Raw genomic sequence first — 18,578 nt, 5'->3', positions numbered from 1 at the left:
ACTCCTTGACACGCTAGCCTCACGGATCTGAATGTTGCCACCAGCTGAGCAGAGAACTCTGAATCAGGGACTGTGTCGCTCCCCAGCCTCAGTTTCCCCATCTGTGCACGGGACGATGATCCCTCCCTCTCAAGACCATCGTGAGGCTCAGCGAGCAGAGGTCCTGGAAGTGCCTGGCACCCAGTGGGCCCTTGATCAGAGCTCAGACCTCCCTGGTCCAGCCCCCCCGGGGCTGGCTGTCCCCCAGGGGACTGTGCTGGGAGCATTATTTTTAACTGTGACTCTGGCGGGCCGGGCACTGGCTCTGAAGGCTGTGGGGAGACCACAGGGAGAGCAACACCCCGGCTCTCGACGCCAGGAGACCGTGGCGAGGAAATGTTAGGAGAGCCACCCTGTGTTCATGCTCTGTCCTGTAGCCCTTTCTGCGAAATTATGTCACGTCACCCAGCGCTGTTTATAAACTTTCCCAAGCTGGGTGCCGGGGGAAGGGGCTGCAGCCCGGTCTCCCCACGGCTCACCGCCCCCGGGAGCTGTTGACGGCCCCTCCTATGAGCCCACGTTTGCACAGCGAAGTTGGGGGGCTGGCCTCTGGCCAGATGCTGCCCGTTTGTTTCAACACCTCCAAGTGCTCGCAGCTGACCAGCCCTGGGTATTTTTAAAACCCCGGCCTGGGCCAACCTCTTTGTCACATTCCGGTCGGGGCTTGGATCGAGTGCATGCCTCAGTTAGGGGAGCTGAGGGTTTGGGATTCGTCTGACAACAAACCTTTCACCAAATTCCAGGGCCTGTGAGCCTACTGTGTGCCAGGCCTTGTAGGAGGAATGGAAGCCCCCGGGGGCCAAACTCACAGAGTCTGCCCTCAAGGTGGCCTCAGTCTGGAGGGGACATGGTGACAAGGGCTAGAACAGAGGCTAAGACGGCAATTGTAACTCGGATTTGGGGACTTCCCTGGTGGTCCAGTGGCTGAGACTCCACGTTCCCAGAGAAGGGGACTCAGGTTCGATCCCCGGTCAGGGAACTGGATATCACGTGTGTCAACTGAGTTTGTGTGCTGCGATTAAAGATCCCGCGTGCTGCAACGAAGACCTGGCACGCCAAATATATAAATAGACTTAAAAAAAAAAAAAAGCAACAAACTCGAATATCTAAGGGCCAGCAGGGTGTGTAAGTGAATGGAGTGGGCCTGGTGTGAGGCGACAGGGAGGGAGGGGTCCGCCGTGAACCGGCAAAGCTCAGGCCGGTGAGGAGGCGACGGTCGTTCCCCAGCTCTGACCTGTCATCACGAGGGGAGTGCGCCTCATGTGCTAAGAGCTTCAGAATTTTCAAGAGAGGCTGTAAATCCAGGTCTATGTGGAATTTCATGCAAAAAATCTCATGACTTTTAAATATTGGCAACGAATTTTTAAAAAAATGTTAAAAACATTCTGAGAGCCAAATGAAACCCATTTGTAGGCTGGACTCTGCCCACAGAGTCAAGTTGATGGGGGCAAGCCGTTTGTGCTTGCTGATGGAAACAGATGCATTATAAAATGCTCACCAAATGCGAGCTGAGCACCTACTATGGGCCACTTCTACTGTTCTAGACCCCAGGGAAAGCACAGAAAGCCAGATGGCTGCCATTCCTGCCCTCATGTGGCCTATAGCCCGTGGTGTGCTGGAGCTGGCTTGTCCTGGCCGGCCAACTCTGCAAGCTGGCTTTTACACAGCCATCACAAAAACTCCAATTATTCAAACTTACAGTTAATGATAATACAGATAAAGGCAACAGCTACTCAAAAGTCATCACTTTCTAATTGACATACAGTTTTCTATGTTCTTGAGGTTATTGACAGCTGTTATGACATCACAGAGTACCTCTGCACCATCCACCACACTATATAGTGGGAAGAGTATCTGAGGGCAGGACATTGGACATCTCTTCTCGACTCCACCTTCAGGGAAGTCATGCTGGGAGCTTGAGACTGGCCACAGGGGGAGAATCCACACCATAGAAATTGGCAAATGTAAACATCAGAGCTGCCTCCTTGCCAAGAGCCAGTCAAACATTTAGCAGCAAACTACAGGGAAACAAGCATACTGATAGCATGTAATATGTCAAATCGCGACAACTACGATGAGGGAAAATTACGTAGGCTAGAGGTGGGTGGTGAAGGCACTGGCTACTTTACATGCGTAGGTCATGGACGTTTTCTCTGAGGTGATGCTATCTGAGCAGAGACCTGAATGAAATGACAGAAAGAAGCAGACAGATATCTGGTTGAAGAAGTTTCAGGCAAAGGGAAGAGCAAGTTCCTGCCTAGGTTCAGGGATGAGTTTTCTAGCTCAGGAACAGGGAGGAGGTGTGTGTGGCAGGAGCAGAGGTGGACAAAGGTCAGATCATACAAGGTCTCATGGGCCTCGGAGAGGAGGATGTTTTTATTCTAAGAGGGAAGAGGAATTCTAGAGAGCTTTGCGCAGGGGTGCGACCTGCCTTAATTTATCTTTGACAAAGGTACTCCTGCTGTGATGGAGCAAAGCTGGAAGCCTGGAGCCGAGGGAGGAGACAGTGGTCACAGTCAAGTGGGTGAGGGTGGCGGCCGCCTGTGCCCTGGTGGTGTATTTACAACGGCGGCGCAAGAATATGGATTTGGATGTATTGACATTGGGCAGCTGAGCTGACAGGCCTTCTGATGGATGGGATGTGTGGAGTGGGGCAACAGGGAAGCATGTAGCTCCCAGGTTTTGTCCTGAACCTCTGGGTGAAGAGCGGCACCATTTACGGGAGAGGGGAAGATAAGTGGGAAGGGCTGGAGTTTTAGGAGGGGAACGGGAGGTTCTGAGGTTCTCTGTGATGTTTGAGGGGTCTGTGTGACACCCGTGTGGAGGTGGCCACTCGCCACTTGCACATCAGGGTCTTGCCAGTAGGAGCCCAAGGTGGTTCTGGAGGCAGTGTCTCACGGTTGCTATGGCAACCCCCAGGCAGGGGGACAATACTGCTGGGGGTTGGGGAGGGGAGTTCTGGGAAGGCCCCACAGTGGAGGAATTGTGACGGATAGGGAGAAGCATCTGGCAGGTGGAGAATGGAGGAACGGCCTCCCAGGGGGAGGACACAGCAGGGCCCAAAGGCGCAGTCTTTTTGGAGGATGGTGTTGGAGGGGGCCTCAGGGTGGGAGAAAAAGCTGGAAGGGCCCAGAAGGGCAGCTCTCAAAGGGCTGCTTTTTTAGCCAAAGGAGGCAGGAGTGTACCCTCGGGGCACGGGGCAGAGCCTGTCAGCAGGTTCAGGGCACAAAGAACCCCTTGCTCACGCGGAGAATCCCCTGGCCTCCCTCATCCACGGTCCCCCCGCACCCTGCCCCCAGTGTACACGGCAAAACACCCTTCCTACCCAGCCCAGGGCACTGGCCAATCCAGCCAGTTTCTTGGAGACTATTACCGACAAACCAGGAAAACAAAATAACTCTGAAGAGAGGGAGGCAGGACAAGGAAATATTCTGGAAACTTTGGTTCCTGGATTCCCATCAGGTGGAAGGGCCAGGAGGTCACTTCCCCAGATTGAGGGATGACTGAGGTAAACGCCACCTGGCAGGGCCTCGGTGTTTACAGGAACTGTGCAGCCGATCTCGGGTATAGTCCTGGGGGCAGGGAGGTGTCCCTGGACTAGGGTCTGCCTTGTCCTCTCTTCTGCAGGTCTGCGTTCAAAGGAAGGTTTTCTGCCACATATTTGCAGTGTGATCTTGGGCATGTCATCTTTCTGAGCTCAGTTTTCTTATCTGTACACAGGGGTGACAGTGTCCCAGGCCTCCTGGAGTTGCTGGGGGATGAAATGAGACAAAACAGATCAACAATTTAGCCCAGGGGCCTAGCTCATGCCAAACTCCCAGTAAATGTTGGCTGTCAATCATTATTTGCAAATTTATTAATTATCAATCACTTACTATATAAGTAGGCATTGAGCTGTAGACACTATCTCATTTCAATCCCATTCTTTCCCTGTAAGAACTATCACTGACTCCATTTTACAGACAGGGAAATGGAGCCTCTGAGATTTGACCTGGCTTCCCCGAGGTAAGTTGTCATAGGGGACGCAGCTAGGATTTATCTAACCCTGCATTTGACCTCATAACCCATTCCTGTATTCGTTCTGGGTTTATTCCGGATTCTGCCTCCTGTGAATGGAATCAGGCGCCAGAATTCTGGGAAACAATAATCCATGTGACCCCCAGGATCCGTCCACTCCATCTGGGAATCCTGTCTTTCCTGGAGCCAGCTGGTTCAGGCTGCACCCTGGGCCTGGGGCCTGGTCAGAACATGGATGCTGGCGGTCCCCCGGCGGGGCGTGCAGGGGTAAAGCCGTGCTAGGCCAGCCTGCGGCTGCGCCTCTGAAATCAGGAGTCCAGCCGGGTACCCATGTCCCATCAATAAACGTGCCCCAAAATAGCTCACGGGGCCTGGCCAGGGCAAGAGGACTGGGACGTCCTGTTCCCACCAGCTCTGGCCAGAGAGTGACTGTGTACTTGGCCTTCCCCTTTGGAGGCTGCTGGGAGGGAGGGCAGAGCTCATCCTGCCTGTGGACTCATGGGAATGAGCTGGGCCCTTGGGCACCAGCACCCCCAACCTGGGGCGCTGAGATGCATCCTAAACGCCCTGCAGGTGGAACCGGGCCAATGGCTTTTATCTCTGTAGAAAATCTGCTGGGGAGGTTAAGAATGGTGTGGGTTCAAATTCCTAGCTGTGTGCCTTTGAGCAAGTGATTTCCCGGCTCCAAGCCTTGGTTGTCTCACCTGGAAAATGGGAACAAACATTTCCTGGAATTGCTGTGGTGCTTCAGTGAGAACGGGTTGGAGGCTTGGCAGGTTTATTATCTATTCCTCTTCCTCCCTCGCCCCTGCAGTGTGAATTCCACCAGGCAGGAATCTTCATGGTGCAGTGCTGAGCACCAAGGCCCCTGGGAGGTGCCCACAGCCATTTGTTGAACAAATGAATGAGGGCATGAATGCCTGGCAATGCCAGGCACACAGCAAGTGCTCAGATAGGTCTAGCAATTCTCACAGTTCTAATGTGCCTTTGAAAAAAGAGAAACTCAAGGATCAAATGTGACTCACATCCAGGATCGGTCAAGATGTGGAGAAAGTTCAAGTGAGTCAAGGGGAAGAAAGACAAGGACCAGAGGGAACCGGAGTGCATGAAGCAGGGCGGGTGGACTGAGGCTGCTGGAAGCAGGGGAACGTGGGGACGTTGGACACTGGTCTGGAGTCCCGAGTCTGGGGTGCTAGGAGCACCAGTCTGTCGGTTTGACGTCCCGGGGAGCAGCACCTCCTCACTTGCTGCCTCCTGAATCACCCCATTAGTGTGAATATGGGGGCTCCAGGGCTTCAGCACCTGAGGATCTGAGTATAACGGGAAGAATGAGTAGGTTGGGTGGTTCACGCTCATATAATCCCAGCCCCCGTGCTGATTCATGGTCGGCCCTTCAGCCTGCCTGCGGCCAGGCACAGGACTTTGCACGTGCCAATGCTCTGAATCTTGCAAACAGCCTTAGGAGATGGGCACCACTCTCCTTACTCTCATTTTACAGATGAGGACACTGAGGCCCAGCTGGTGTGGGCTGCCCCAGGTCACAAGGACAGCGAATGGTCAAGCCTCCTTTGCAGCACTCTGGTCACATGTGACCACAAAGAGTTCCCCGAACACACAGACTCCTCTATCCCAGGTCCCTCGTGTGGAGCACACTCAGCCTTGTCTTTTGGCCGGGCCAGCATCACACTTCCTCAGGCCCCTCTTTGCGCGCCCCTCCCCTGACCTCTCCCCACCCCCAGCTCCTGCTGTCTCTTGTTGAGCTGTGATGGCTGCATATTCACCTGTCCTCAGGGTTTGGGGCTCAGCTGAGGAATTGCATTTCCTCTGGGGCACACTAGCCAGTGCAGACTGGGCACTGCTGGACACTGTGGAATAAATGCACCCTGGGGTACAGCTGCGAACCAGGAGTCTTGAGTCCAGAATTGCACCTGGGCCAAGTGGTGGGCGGAGGGGATGCCAAGACCACCGAGTCTCAGTTACACTCTGGCTCCTGGTCTGTCCACATACAGAGACAGCCCTGTCCAGTGGTCAGTGCTCAGGCCCCAGGGCACAATAGCGTGCGTTCAAATACCGGCATAGCGGACTTCCTGGTAGTCCAGTGGCTTAGAATCCACCACTCACTGACCTTGTGACCTGGGGCAGCCAATGCCACCTTTCTGGGCCTCAGTGTCCTCATCTGTAAAATGGGAGTAATGATAGTCATGCCCATCTCCTAAGGCTTCCACAGGATTCAGGACCTGCCAGTGGAGGGGACACAGATTCGACCCCTGGTCCAGGGAGATTCCATATCCCTCGGGGCAACTAAGGCTATACGCCACAGCTACTGAAGGCTTTGCCCCTGGAGCCCGGGACTCTGCAACAAGAGATCCCATCACAAACAGACGCCCACGCGCCGCAAGTAGAGAGCAGCTCCCACTCAGCTGGAGAAAGCCCACCCGCAGTTACGAAGACCCGGTGCGGCTGAAGATAAATAGATAAAGCAAATACCGGCATAGCTACCGCCCTTTCAAGGGACCCTGGGCAAGGGATTTCACCCATGGCCTCAATTTTCTCCATCTGAAAACTGGGAACGCGATAGGGTTAGTGTGACCATTAAATGAATTGAATATCTCATCAGTGCTTAGAATCATGCCTTTGTGTGCTTGCTACGTTGCTTCAGTCGTGTCTGTCTCTTTGCTATCCTATGCACTGTAGCCCGCCAGGCTCCTCTGTCCATGGGATTCTCCAGGTAGGAATACTGGGCTGCCATGCCCTCCACCAGGGGATCTTCCCGCCCCAGGGACCGAACCCTCGTCTCATTTCGTCTCCTGTGTGGGCCGGCGGGTTCTTTACCACTAGCGCCAAGAATCATCCCTAGCACATGCCAAATGCTTTACGCGCACTAGCAGCACTATTATCATTAGGCAAGCTGGGTTAAGCCGGGCCAGAAGTAAGAAGTTTGGACTTCATCCTTGAGGGTTGGGTAGCAGTGGCAGATTTCTTCAGCCGGCTCTGAGCTGGTTTCAACAACAAGGAGAGAGACGTGAGGGTGATGCTAGATGATCAGCCCCAGGAGCTGCTGGGCTGCGCTCACGCTTCTCCGCCGTGCCAACAGACCGCTCACGACACCCAGCCGGAGAGCCCTGGGGCCCCCTTTTCAGACAGGGAAACCATGACTCGGCAGCAACGAGTCACCTGCCCAGGGCACGCTGCTGCTACTGCTAAGTCACTTCAGTTGTGTCCGACTCTGTGCGACCCCATAGACGGCAGCCCACCAGGCTCCCCCGTCCCTATGGCTGATTAAATAGCAGGATTCGAGCCCAGTTAGAATTTCCCTGTTGCTGCTGCTGCTACGTCGCCTCAGTTGTGTCTGACTCTGTGCGACCCTATCGACAGCAGCCCACCAGGCTCCTCTGTCCACGGATTCTCTAGGCAAGAATACTGGAGTGGGTTGCCGTTTCCTTCTCCATCTCTGTTGCTACTATAACAAATTATGTCAAATTTAGTGGCCTAAGATAACAGACACTCGTTACCTTATGGCCCTGGAGGTCAGAAGTCCAACATAGGTCTCCCCAGGCTAAAACCAAGCCCAGGGTTCACTCCTTAGACTCTGTTTCTTGCCTTTTCCAGCTTCTAGATGCCACTCATATTCCTGGCTCACACCACTCCAACCTCAGCTTCCCTCAAACCTCTCCTTCTCTGGCTCTGACCCTCCTGCCTCCCTCTCATTAGGATGCTTGCCATTACATGGAGCCTACTGCATAATCCAGGTTAATCTTCTCATCTCCAGATTATTTTTTTTAAATATATTCTCAGAATTGGATTAGAAATGTCAAGCCTAATTAAACACATTTTTTTTTAACTTCTAAGATAATAAACTTTCTAATCTTTTAGCAGTAATATTAGATGCCAAAATACATGGAACTATATCAAGGTTTTCAGTGAATATAAATTAGAAATCTAGCTTTCTATTCATACTAAGTTAAACAAGCGGAATCAACCATCATGAATTTTTTAGCTAGGCAAAAATTCATAAGTTTTCTAAAATATACATATTATACATACTATATATATATATATTTCTGTGTGTACAAAAGCTTTTCTACTATGCTTAATAAAGGCTTGAGAAAGAACAATAAAAGAGATGGAGAAATTGGAAAACATAAACTAGATGAAATGGAAGCACTGAATATGAGAGGGAAACAAACTCGATGAAAGGAGCGCATCCTCATACAGTTCAGTTGTTTTTGAACACGAATGCTCATTAGAAACACAGCCCCGTCTCTAGATTCCTTACCACATGGGGTGGCATAATGACCGGTGCTGGGGGTTAGGACACGGGCATCTTTGGAAGAGCCATCCTTCTTCCCTGGGGGCTCAGACAGTCAAGACTCCGCCCGCCATGCAGAAGACCCAGGTTCCATCGCTGGCTGGGGAAGAGGGTGGAGAAAAAACGGCTACCCACTCCAGTCTTCTTGCCAGGAAATCCCATGGACAGAGGAGCCTGGCGGGCTGCAGCCCGTGGGGTCGCGTAGAGTTGGACGTGACTGAACGACTGACACTTTCACGTTCATCTTTGGAGGAGCTGTCACTCTACTTGCCACAAATCTGGAATCCAGGCCCAACCCAGCCTCTGGGGCTTCCCCCGCGAGCACCCTAGGTTTCAGGATCTATAATGTGAGGCAGCCCGGCGTGGTGGTAGGGAGTGCGGGGAGCCTGGGTCTCTCATGCAAGCCTGGGATCTTCATGTAAGGAGGCTCCAAGGAGGGAGGCGGGCCAGGCTTGGACACAGGGTCTGGAGGCCCTCAGAGCACTACCCCAGCTGGCAGAGGAGAGGTGGGCCCCAAGCTGTCAATTTCTAACAGAAGCTGGAAACCCTGGTTTTTATGTGAAATCTCCAGTTTTTAAGTGTTGGCAAATGATTCATAATTATGAAAAAAAAAAAAAAACAACCCTACACACAAAAGTGCATACACCTACGCTGTATATGAAGTTGCATAGAACACATCTGAGGCCAGGTGAGGCCCACAGGTGCAGAGCTCCTGACGGCCGGGCTGCCTGGGAGAGAGCAGAAGGTGAGGGCGTGCCGCAGGAAGTGGGTGCTGGACGGTCAACGGAGGAGCCTGGAGGAGACCGAACCGCTTCCCTGGCTCCACTACGTGGGGGCAGCCTGGACCGGGAGTGGTCAAGAGGGGGCTGGGAGGCTTCGAGGAGATGGAGAAGCAGAGAGAAGTCACACCGAGGCCGGATCAGTCCAGGCCCAAGCCCAACTGTGACTCCAGGTGGGCAGGCTGCTGTGTGGTATTGGACAAGTTCCCTTGCTTCTCTGTGCCTTCCTTTCCTCTTGTGTCCAGTTCCACACATTCTGTGAGCAAACCCCTGATTTGTGCCAGGCACTGTCCAGGTCATGGAGCGGCATGAAGCAGGGCAAGCTCCTGCCTCCAGTGGCTGTGGCTGAGCTGGTGGTGTGGAATGGGGCCTGGGCTTAATCACCAAGTGAGAATCGGACAGAGGTCGGTTCGTCTCCCTCCACCAACCCTTGCTTTTGCCACCTCATCCCTAACGTAGCCGTGGCTCGTGACTTCCACTCATTCACTGAGCACTGACTGAAAGCTACATCAGTTCAGTTCAGCTCAGTTGCTCAGTCGTGTCCGACTCTTTGCGACCCTATGAATCGCAGCACACCAGGCCTCCCTGTCCATCACCAACTCCCGGAGTTCACTCAGACTCACAGCCATCGAGTCAGTGATGCCATCCAGCCATCTCACCCTCTGTCGTCCCCTTCTCCTCCTGCCCCCAATCCCTCCCAGCATCAGAGTCTTTTCCAATGAGTCAACTCTTTGCATGAGGTGGCCAAAGTACTGGAGTTTAAGCTTTAGCGTCATTCCCTCCAAAGAAATCCCAGGGCTGATCTCCTTCAGAATGGACTGGTTGGATCTCCTTGCAGTCCAAGGGACTCTCAAGAGTCTTCTCCAACACCACAGTTCAAAAGCATCAATTCTTCTGCGCTCAGCCTTCTTCACAGTCCATCTCTCACATCCATACACGACTACTGGGAAAACCATAGCCTTGACTAGACGGACCTTAGTCGGCAAAGTAATGTCTCTGCTTTTGAATATGCTGTCTAGGTTGGTCATAACTTTTCTTCCAAGGAGTAAGCTACATATTCACCCTCAAAATCTGGAGACTGATGTCACTATGGCTCCCATTTTACAGGTGGAGAAACTGAGACCAGGATGCATAGATCGCTCAGCGAGGAAGGGGCTGTGGTGGGAAGAAACCCTGACCCCAGAGACTATTCTCGCAGCCCCCCTCTGCCTTAACCTTTAGCTACTTACCAGTCCCTGGGAAGCTTAACGCCATCAGCTGGGGCCTCCTTGGAGGTAACATGGAGGAAATGTCCTCTCTTTGTGCTAAACTCTGTCTGGAATTACCTCTTCCCAACTTCAGATGGGTCCTGGTTCCTGACCTTGTTGACTGCATGGCCCTTGGCACCTTGAGAGGTTTCAAACAACCAATCCTCTTTCATCTTTCTGGACTTGGCATTTTTCTGTCTCTCTGCCTGAGGCTGTTCTGGAACCTTCTAAGCCATTTTACCATAAGTGTCCAGTCACTGGACGCACAATGTGCCAGGTACTTGAGGGGCATGACCTCACTTAACCCTTAACAAGGCGAGTGCCGGGGCTAGGTGGGGTAAAGTCACTTGCCAGAGTCACACACCCGTGAGCGGGATGGCTTCAAAGTCACACTGTGAACCTCTGCACCTCGTGGCTGCTTTCCACCAACTGATGGGAAGGGAGACTTTTCTGCTCTTCCCCAGAAACTTCACCCTCCTTCCAGCAGCCCAGTCTCAATGTCCGAGAATTTCATCTCCCATTAGTCCCCCTGGGAGGGCTCCTTCCTGGGATCGGGGAGCTGGGGTGCTCACACGTTCTGAGGCCTCCTTCCCAGCCCCTTCTCTCATGTCTGGTGTGTGGTTCCCGGGTGGGAAAGTCTCCCCACTCTTGTCCCCCTCTAGTCTCCATCAGAGGGGCAAGCAAAGAAGGGCATGAAAGGTGGGCACTGTGGGCAGGGTGCGGGACAGGTTTTAGGGTCCCAGATTCCAGCTGCCCAGGGAAAGTCCGGTCAGAAGGGCGGAGTTGCCCAGATCGAATTTGGCTCATTCTTATCAGCTGCAGAGCTCTTCGGGCAGGCAGTGTGGAATCAAAGAGGCCAGGGCTATTTGTTTACTTTCTTTCCTCCTTTTTGGCAAAGTCAGATCAAAGCCAATCCTCTGCTCTGCCCAGCTCCCCCTTCCTCCGATCCTGGTCTCCCTAAAAAGATAAAAGAACACTAAAACCCCAAAATTTGAGAGGGAGGGTTTGCCCTCCCACCTCATTATCCCTGGCGTGACTCTGCTCCGAGCCCTGGATCATGCGTTTTACAGGAACAACGGCAACATTCCTGCAGGCGATAAGCGACAAATCTTATTAATCCCCTGGCAGAGGGGGAAACTGAGGCACCCAGAGGGAAAGTCACTCTTCAGAGGTCACTCAAGATTCTGATTCCCTGGTCTAGGCTCTCAAGCCACATCCCTCCTCGGCATCTGTAGTTCCACCAAGAAAAACGACGTGAGCATAAAGGCGGCTGACAGCAGGCATCCAAGTTCCAATGTCCCCTGAGTCTCTCTGCTGTGCCAGCCCTGAGTTCAGGGGCTACGAACTCCAGTGACTTCAGGGCCCAGACAAGACACATAGGTGATGAAGGCGGCCGGGGTGCGGGGCAGCAGGAAGTGAGGGGGACACGGTGAACAAGAAAGCCCTGGAGTTTCAACTCTGCACCCACCCAAGTCTGCCTCAGGAAAATGAGGGTCTCGAATTTTCAAGGTTTTCAGGCAGAAGTCCAGACATTTTATGTGAAATCTGTGTATTTTTTTTAATATAGTGGAAGATAAGAGTCTTTTTATTTTAGTGATAAATGGAATAAATCGATAATGTGCTATGCTGGCATCCTGGATTCAATATTCCATTTCCCCAGTGAGTTCAGATACCACCTTTGTGATAGTTTTTCCCACCATTCTTTTATTTCATACTTTTCCTTGTAAACTCCAAAACGAATTTATCCAGTTAAAGAAACCCTGCGGGTCACTACTTGAAATAGCATTCGGTTTATATATGTTGGCACAATTGTCATTTGAAAGATGTGAAGTCTTCCCACCTATTTTATTCTCATCTTATTTCCTGCCCTTTGGGAAGATATTTTAGTTTTCTTCCAAAGTCTCCTGATTTTTAAATGATGGCAAAACTCCAAGATGTTGGAACTGCATGGCCTAAGTAACACCTCCCCTGTATGGGCTGCGTCTGGCCCGGGGCCCCCTTCGGCCCCCTGAGATCCTGGCGGCCTCACCCCAGGGGGTTGGGGGTTGGGGTGCTGAACACGCTGTCATTCAAAGATAACCCTGTCCCAGGCGGAGAGATCTCCGCGGCCAGGGAACTCGGAGCAGGTTGGGCTGAGGAGCTCTGGGATGTTCACCCCTTGACACAGCCCAAGGAAAGGCAGGGCACCCACTTCCTTCACGTCCAGCCCGATGAGCCTGCAGAGGCGACGCTCCCCTGCAGGGGCTCTGTCCAGCTCACTTTTGACCAGCTCTTAAAATAGCAATTAAAAGTAATCCAGATGGTTTGGTTTTTAAAAAGGAAATTTTTAAAATAAGAAGAAAACACAGGTAGTTGGTCCAGGAGTCTCTGTTGAGGCCTGCGGATGCCAGGTGCTGTTCAAGGAGCTGTGGATGCGGTTCCAGCTTCGTGGGGTTTATGCTCTAGTGGGAAACACAGGCCATGAACCCAGAAACAGATGGAAAACCAAGGTACACGCCAGTGATGATAGGTGCACGAAGAGATGAAGGTGGTGGGAGGCGGGAGGGTCCCTGTAGACGGGCCCATGGGTAGCCTCTCAGCGGAGGTGCCAACCTGCTGAGACCTGAGTGATGGAAAAGAGACATCAGGGAATCAGTCTCCCTGGAACTTCCAACACCTAGGAGAACCTCTATGACTTCTGGGCGAATCTCCTGCCAAACCGTTATTTAAACAGTTAAAAAAAAATTTTTTTTTAAATTTCCAGTTTACATTTTCTAAAAACCAGAAGTGGCCACATAGTGTTTATAACCACATTCTTTTCCTACTCAAAGTCTGTCTCCCATCTACAAACCAGTTGATCTCAGTAGCTACCCCATGTGAGGGTGAAGCAGGTGGCTGTGAAGATTACTGCCCAAGAAACTGGCCTATGGCAGATGATTGCCATTATTGCCATTTTTTTTTTTAAAGTCACTTTTCAAGAGCAGCCCTGAGAGGTGGAGAACATCATTTCCATACTATAGGGGCAAGTGTAAAGGCTGAGATGAGAGCTGGCTGGGGAGAGAGCAGGACGCCATCCCCACTCCCCACCCCCAGCCCCAGACTCTGCACCCTGAAACCTCAACCAGATAGAGCCCCTTCCTCCCCAGAGAGGAAGTAGAGGCTGAACCGAGGGACTTCTTTTCAGTTGTTTTTTTCCTCTCTGTGATGTCGTTCGTTTTTTATGAACATTGCACTTATCTGATGTCACAGGTTGGGGGAATCCAAACCACAGACACAAATACGCCCTGTTATTCTTTGAAGGATTGTGCGGCGAGATAAGGGAGCTTGGCGCGGCGGGGCGGTGTTGGGGCCGGGGTCGGGCACGGCATGCAAGGAGGCATGGTTTGTTTTTGCAGAACTAGGAGCGTCAGTGTTTGTTCTAGGGTTTGGAGTCGTCAGCATCTTTGGTGGGAGCTTGGTCACCGGTCACCGTCACCTGGCCATGTGGGGTGTGCTCGGCACTCACCCTTCCCCAGTGTTACCAGAATAGCAGGTGGTGGGCACAGGGGAAACCCAGAGGCATCATCAGGACCACAGCCTCAGCATGTCCTGAGAATGCTGCTGAATGGGCAGGTGGCCCAGTGGTGCCTGAGGCTAACACATGCCGCTCCCTGCCATCTTCTGGTAGACTCTGAGTTAACTCGAAAATCCTGTTTGGTTTCCCTGTGCTTTTTGAGACTGTCACTTGAACACCTGAATTCCCTCTCTGACCTAAGCGTCATGAGACCTGCAAAACCCTGCTTCCTCCCTGGCCCCCATGCGGAGTCCAATCCACACGCAGTCAGTGAGGGCCTGTGAACACTCAAGTCAGGTCATACCCCTCCTCTTCTCAGAGTCCTCCTGCGGCTTCCACCGCACCCAGGGTCGATGCCGAGTGCTCTCGGCAGGCTGCAAGGTTCTGTCTGACTTCCCCTTCCTCCTCACTCCTTCAGCCCTCCCACTCCCTGCACTGGCCTCCACTGTGCCCCTTTGGGCCTCAGGGCCTTTGCACTTACTGCCCCCTTACTTCCTTGACTGCAATACATTCTTATCAGAGAGACTGTCCTTGACCTCCCACTGAAATGGTGTCCCTTTCCCAAAATACCTACCCCTCATCCAGCTTCATTTTCCTTCCTAGCTCTTTGTCACTGCCTGACACGTCAGATACGTATTCTTTTATTCACTGTCATTGGACCTAAGTTCCTGGGGACGTCTGTCTTTCTCTGGTGCCTAGAAACTTCCTGGCACATTGAGAAAGCTCAATCATTTCTCCTCTTGTGTAAATAAATGCAAGAATCTCGGAGCCACTTGGAACTAAGCCCAGTGTTACGTGGCAGGCTGAATGGGAGGGGATATTGAGGGAGAATAGATACCTGTCTATGTATGGCTCAGTCCCTTCACTGTTCTGAAACTATCACAGAATTGTTAATAGGCTATACCCTAATCCAAAGTAAAAAGTTAAAAAGAAAAAAAAAATCTTGGAGCTGACTACTACAGACCAAAGGGTTTAGCTCAGGGCTCTAGGACAATGAAAATCATAAGAGATTTCGATCTTTTTTTTTTAACTTGGCTTTTAAATTTTTAAAAAATATTTTATCTTTTGGCTACACCGTGAAGCATGTGGGATCTTAGTTCCCCAACCAGGGATTGAACCCACATCCCCTGCATTGCAAGCAGCGTCTTAACCACTGGACCACCAGGGAAGTCCCCATAAAGGATGTTAAAGTGGGAACTTCGATCGATTGGTTTGGGAACGATCTCTGAAGCTTCTAAGAGAGGCCACATGCTCTAACTGTGGGACACACACCTCGGGGGTGTTGCTGGATTGTGTTGGATGAAATATAGACAATACCAGGGCCTCCTTCATCTCAGGGGTTAAATCAGATGACACATGTATGATGCTCAGTCCCGTGCTTGGCACGTGGTTAAGTATTCAGCAAACGGCCATTGTAAGTCCCAACCATAGCACAAAGGAGAACACGGAGTCAGGTTCTTGGATGGAGTGACCGCACGGATGGGCACGCACGAGACCGAGAATAAAGGAGGAAGTGTGGGGTGTGGTTGAAGCCAAGGGTACCAGGGTCTGAGTGGGAAAGAGCTGGGAGTCCGTGAGAAGGCTCAGTGAACATGCCCCCTTGGCAGGCGGACCCAGGAGAAATGCCAGGCCTTGAGTGTACAGATCTGGGGATTATCAGTGCAAAGCTGGCAACTGAAGACCCGGGGCTGGCCCTAAGGCAGAGGGTGTGTGCAGAAAAGGAGCGGAGGTGACCAGAGAACCTCAGGGGCCCCCAGCGTCCCTCTTCTGCCCAGGCCTTTGCCCTGAGACCCGACTTAGCTCCTCAGGCTGCAGAGGGAGTTCTCTTCTTGAGAACGTGGAGTGATAGCCCCCTCAAATTAAAGAGGATTCTCAGCCAGGCAGAAGAGTTGACAATAGCTATGGTTGGGCAACGGACAAGGTCTGCCTCACCTCTATTGACCAGAGCTTTTTTTATCCATCCTCTTCTCTCCTCCCCTCACTGCAATCTCATTCCCCTCTCACTGCATGTATTGGTCACCCACAGGTACAAAAATGCTACATAACAAATCACCCCAAACCTTTTATTCTCTTGAATGTGGAGGGAAGAAGGGACAGAGACAAGAAAACCATAGGTGAGACTGAAAAAGAGAATTCAGTGAGGTAGGTAACCAACAAACAGAAATGACATTGGATCTGAGGAATTCTTCACTGTTCCCTGGATCCACGCCTCTTGACCTGTGGCCTTGCAGTTCCTCCCACAAAAGTGGTGAAGCATATTCCCTCCCCCTTGACTTGAGCTCAGCCACATGGTTTTTCTTCGCCAACAGAATGAGATGAAAGTGACAGTGTGTCTGTAGGAGACTAGGCTTTCAGAGACCTTGCGTGTTTCCACCTGGCTTTTATGCCTCTGCCACCACTGTAAAGAATCTGCCTGCAATGCAGAAAACCTGGGTTCGATCCCTGGGTTGGGATAATCCCCTGGAGAAGAGAAAGGCTACCCACTCCAGTATTCTGACCGGTAGAATTCCAGGGACTGTCTAGTTCCTGGGGTCGCAAAGAGTGGGACAGGACTGAGTGACTTGCACTTTCACTTCACCACTGTAAGCAGACACACCTGGTAAAGTCTTTGGGTCCCAGAAGAAGGTGAGAGGCGTGTGAATCAGGGCAGAGTCCCATCTCCCAGGCCAGCCTAGGTCAGCAGACCTCCAGCAGAAGAGCAGGCAGGTGGATGGGGCCAACCAAGATCAGCAGAACCACCCCGACACACCCACACCAGGCCAGCTGACCTGCAACAACTCCATATTCGAGAGAATAAAACGTTTGGGGTGTTTGTTTTGCAGAATTATCACCGCCGTAGATAATGATACCTGTGAGAACGAAAGGGAGATTGCAGTGAATTGAAAGAAGAGGGTGGGACTTTAAAAATCCTGATTAATCGAGGTATGGCAGACACTGTTGACTGTTCAGTTACAGCTACTGTCAACTCTTCTTCTTGGCTGAAAGAACCCTCTTTTGTCTGAGGGGGCATCAGCCTGTGTACTTAAGTCAGGGGTCACCCTCCCAGCCTGGGGAGGAAAATCAGGTCTCCGGACAGAAGCCCACACTCACAAGAGCAGAGTAGGAAAGGGGAAAAAACGTGTGTCCTGGATAATGTCTTTGAGTCTTTGTATTAACATCCCTTGAACAGCTTGTGGTAGTTACTGCTTAGAATCTGCCCAATAGCCACTCTTCCTTTTATCCTAGTTTACAGAACCCTGATTTTATTGGGATGGCAGTCAGCCAGCTAAAAGCTCTCAGCCTCCTAAAGTCCCTGTGACAGCCAGGAGCAGCCATGTGATCCAGGTGTGAGACATGAATATTAAGCAGAATTTGCCAAGTGGGGCCCCTGGGAAAGCTTTTTGAAGAGAGACAAACATAATGGGCACTCTGCTCACCCCTGTCCTCTTCTTCTTGGCTATAGTGTGGATATGAGCTAGAGAGAGAATGGCCATCTTACAACCACAACCAACCATGAGGACAAAATCCACATGTACAAGAAGGCCAAGTGAAAAAACAGGAAAGAACCTGGGCCCCTAGTGGCGTCATTGAGGCAACCTATCAGCCCAAGATGCTTACTGTTGGACTTAGTAACAGGAGATGATAGAAACTTACCAGTGGTGAGATCTGTGTTACTTGCAGCTGAATGCATGCCTGCTGGATCCACTCCCCTGCCTCTGGATTTCTAAACTCATCAGAAAATACATTTCCTTAATAATTAAGCATTTTGCACTGGGTTTCCTGTCCTTGCAGTTGAATGCATCCTAGAGTATCCTGCATTTTGCAGTGAGGTGACTTCTGATAAATGAAATATGCCTGATCTTGGACTTGATTGACATGGGAGGGGGCAGGGATCCCTCCCACACCTGCTGGAGAATCAGAGGGTGAAAGAGAAGACTTCTGATGTCCAGTGCATCTTTCTGCCAGGACCAAAAGGACTAAGGCCTCAGGGTTAACTTTGGCTTCAGATTATCTGCAAAGAGTTCTTACTAACTGATTTGTCAGTTTGTTTATTTGTTTTTGAAGGAAGAAAGCTAAGGTTCAAGGAGACAAATTTACCACCTACGGCTCTCAGTCTGCCTGTCTCTGGGATCATCTTCTTTTCTCCCCCTCCTTTCTGGACCCTTGTCTTCCCATCAGTAGGATGAGATTAACTCAAGATCAAAGCTTTTCAAACATTTCATTTCAAAGTGGGCAAAACCCTTTTACAGCTGAACTCTTACTTGCTGTCCTACTCATAAAAAAAGATAAAAGAAGCTGCTTGTAGTGCTGTGGGTCAGGAGCCTGCAGCCTCCTCCTCGGGGCCCTGGGCGCACTGGCATCTCACAGCAAACAGCAGCCCAGATTGCCCCAAGGCCTGCAGGAAAACCTGAGTCCAAGAGGGGAGTCTCTGATCTTTCAAACAGTGCTATCATGTATCGTGGAAGACAGTTACGCACACAGCAAAACAAAACCAAAACCAAAAGCTTTCTAACAGTACAAATGGAACAAAAAGTCACCTTCCTCTCATCTCTGACTTGCCACTCTTCCCCCAAAATACAGGGCCTTGTCCTCTGAGAGATGGTCTGTGTGTCTCCCAACAGATGTATGTACACACATTGTCCCATCTTGCCTTACACACACACATACACACACAC

This window comes from Budorcas taxicolor, chromosome 13 (assembly GCF_023091745.1).
Source record: "Budorcas taxicolor isolate Tak-1 chromosome 13, Takin1.1, whole genome shotgun sequence".
Classification (NCBI taxonomy): domain Eukaryota; kingdom Metazoa; phylum Chordata; class Mammalia; order Artiodactyla; family Bovidae; genus Budorcas; species Budorcas taxicolor.
Note: the sequence above shows the minus strand (reverse complement) of the source record.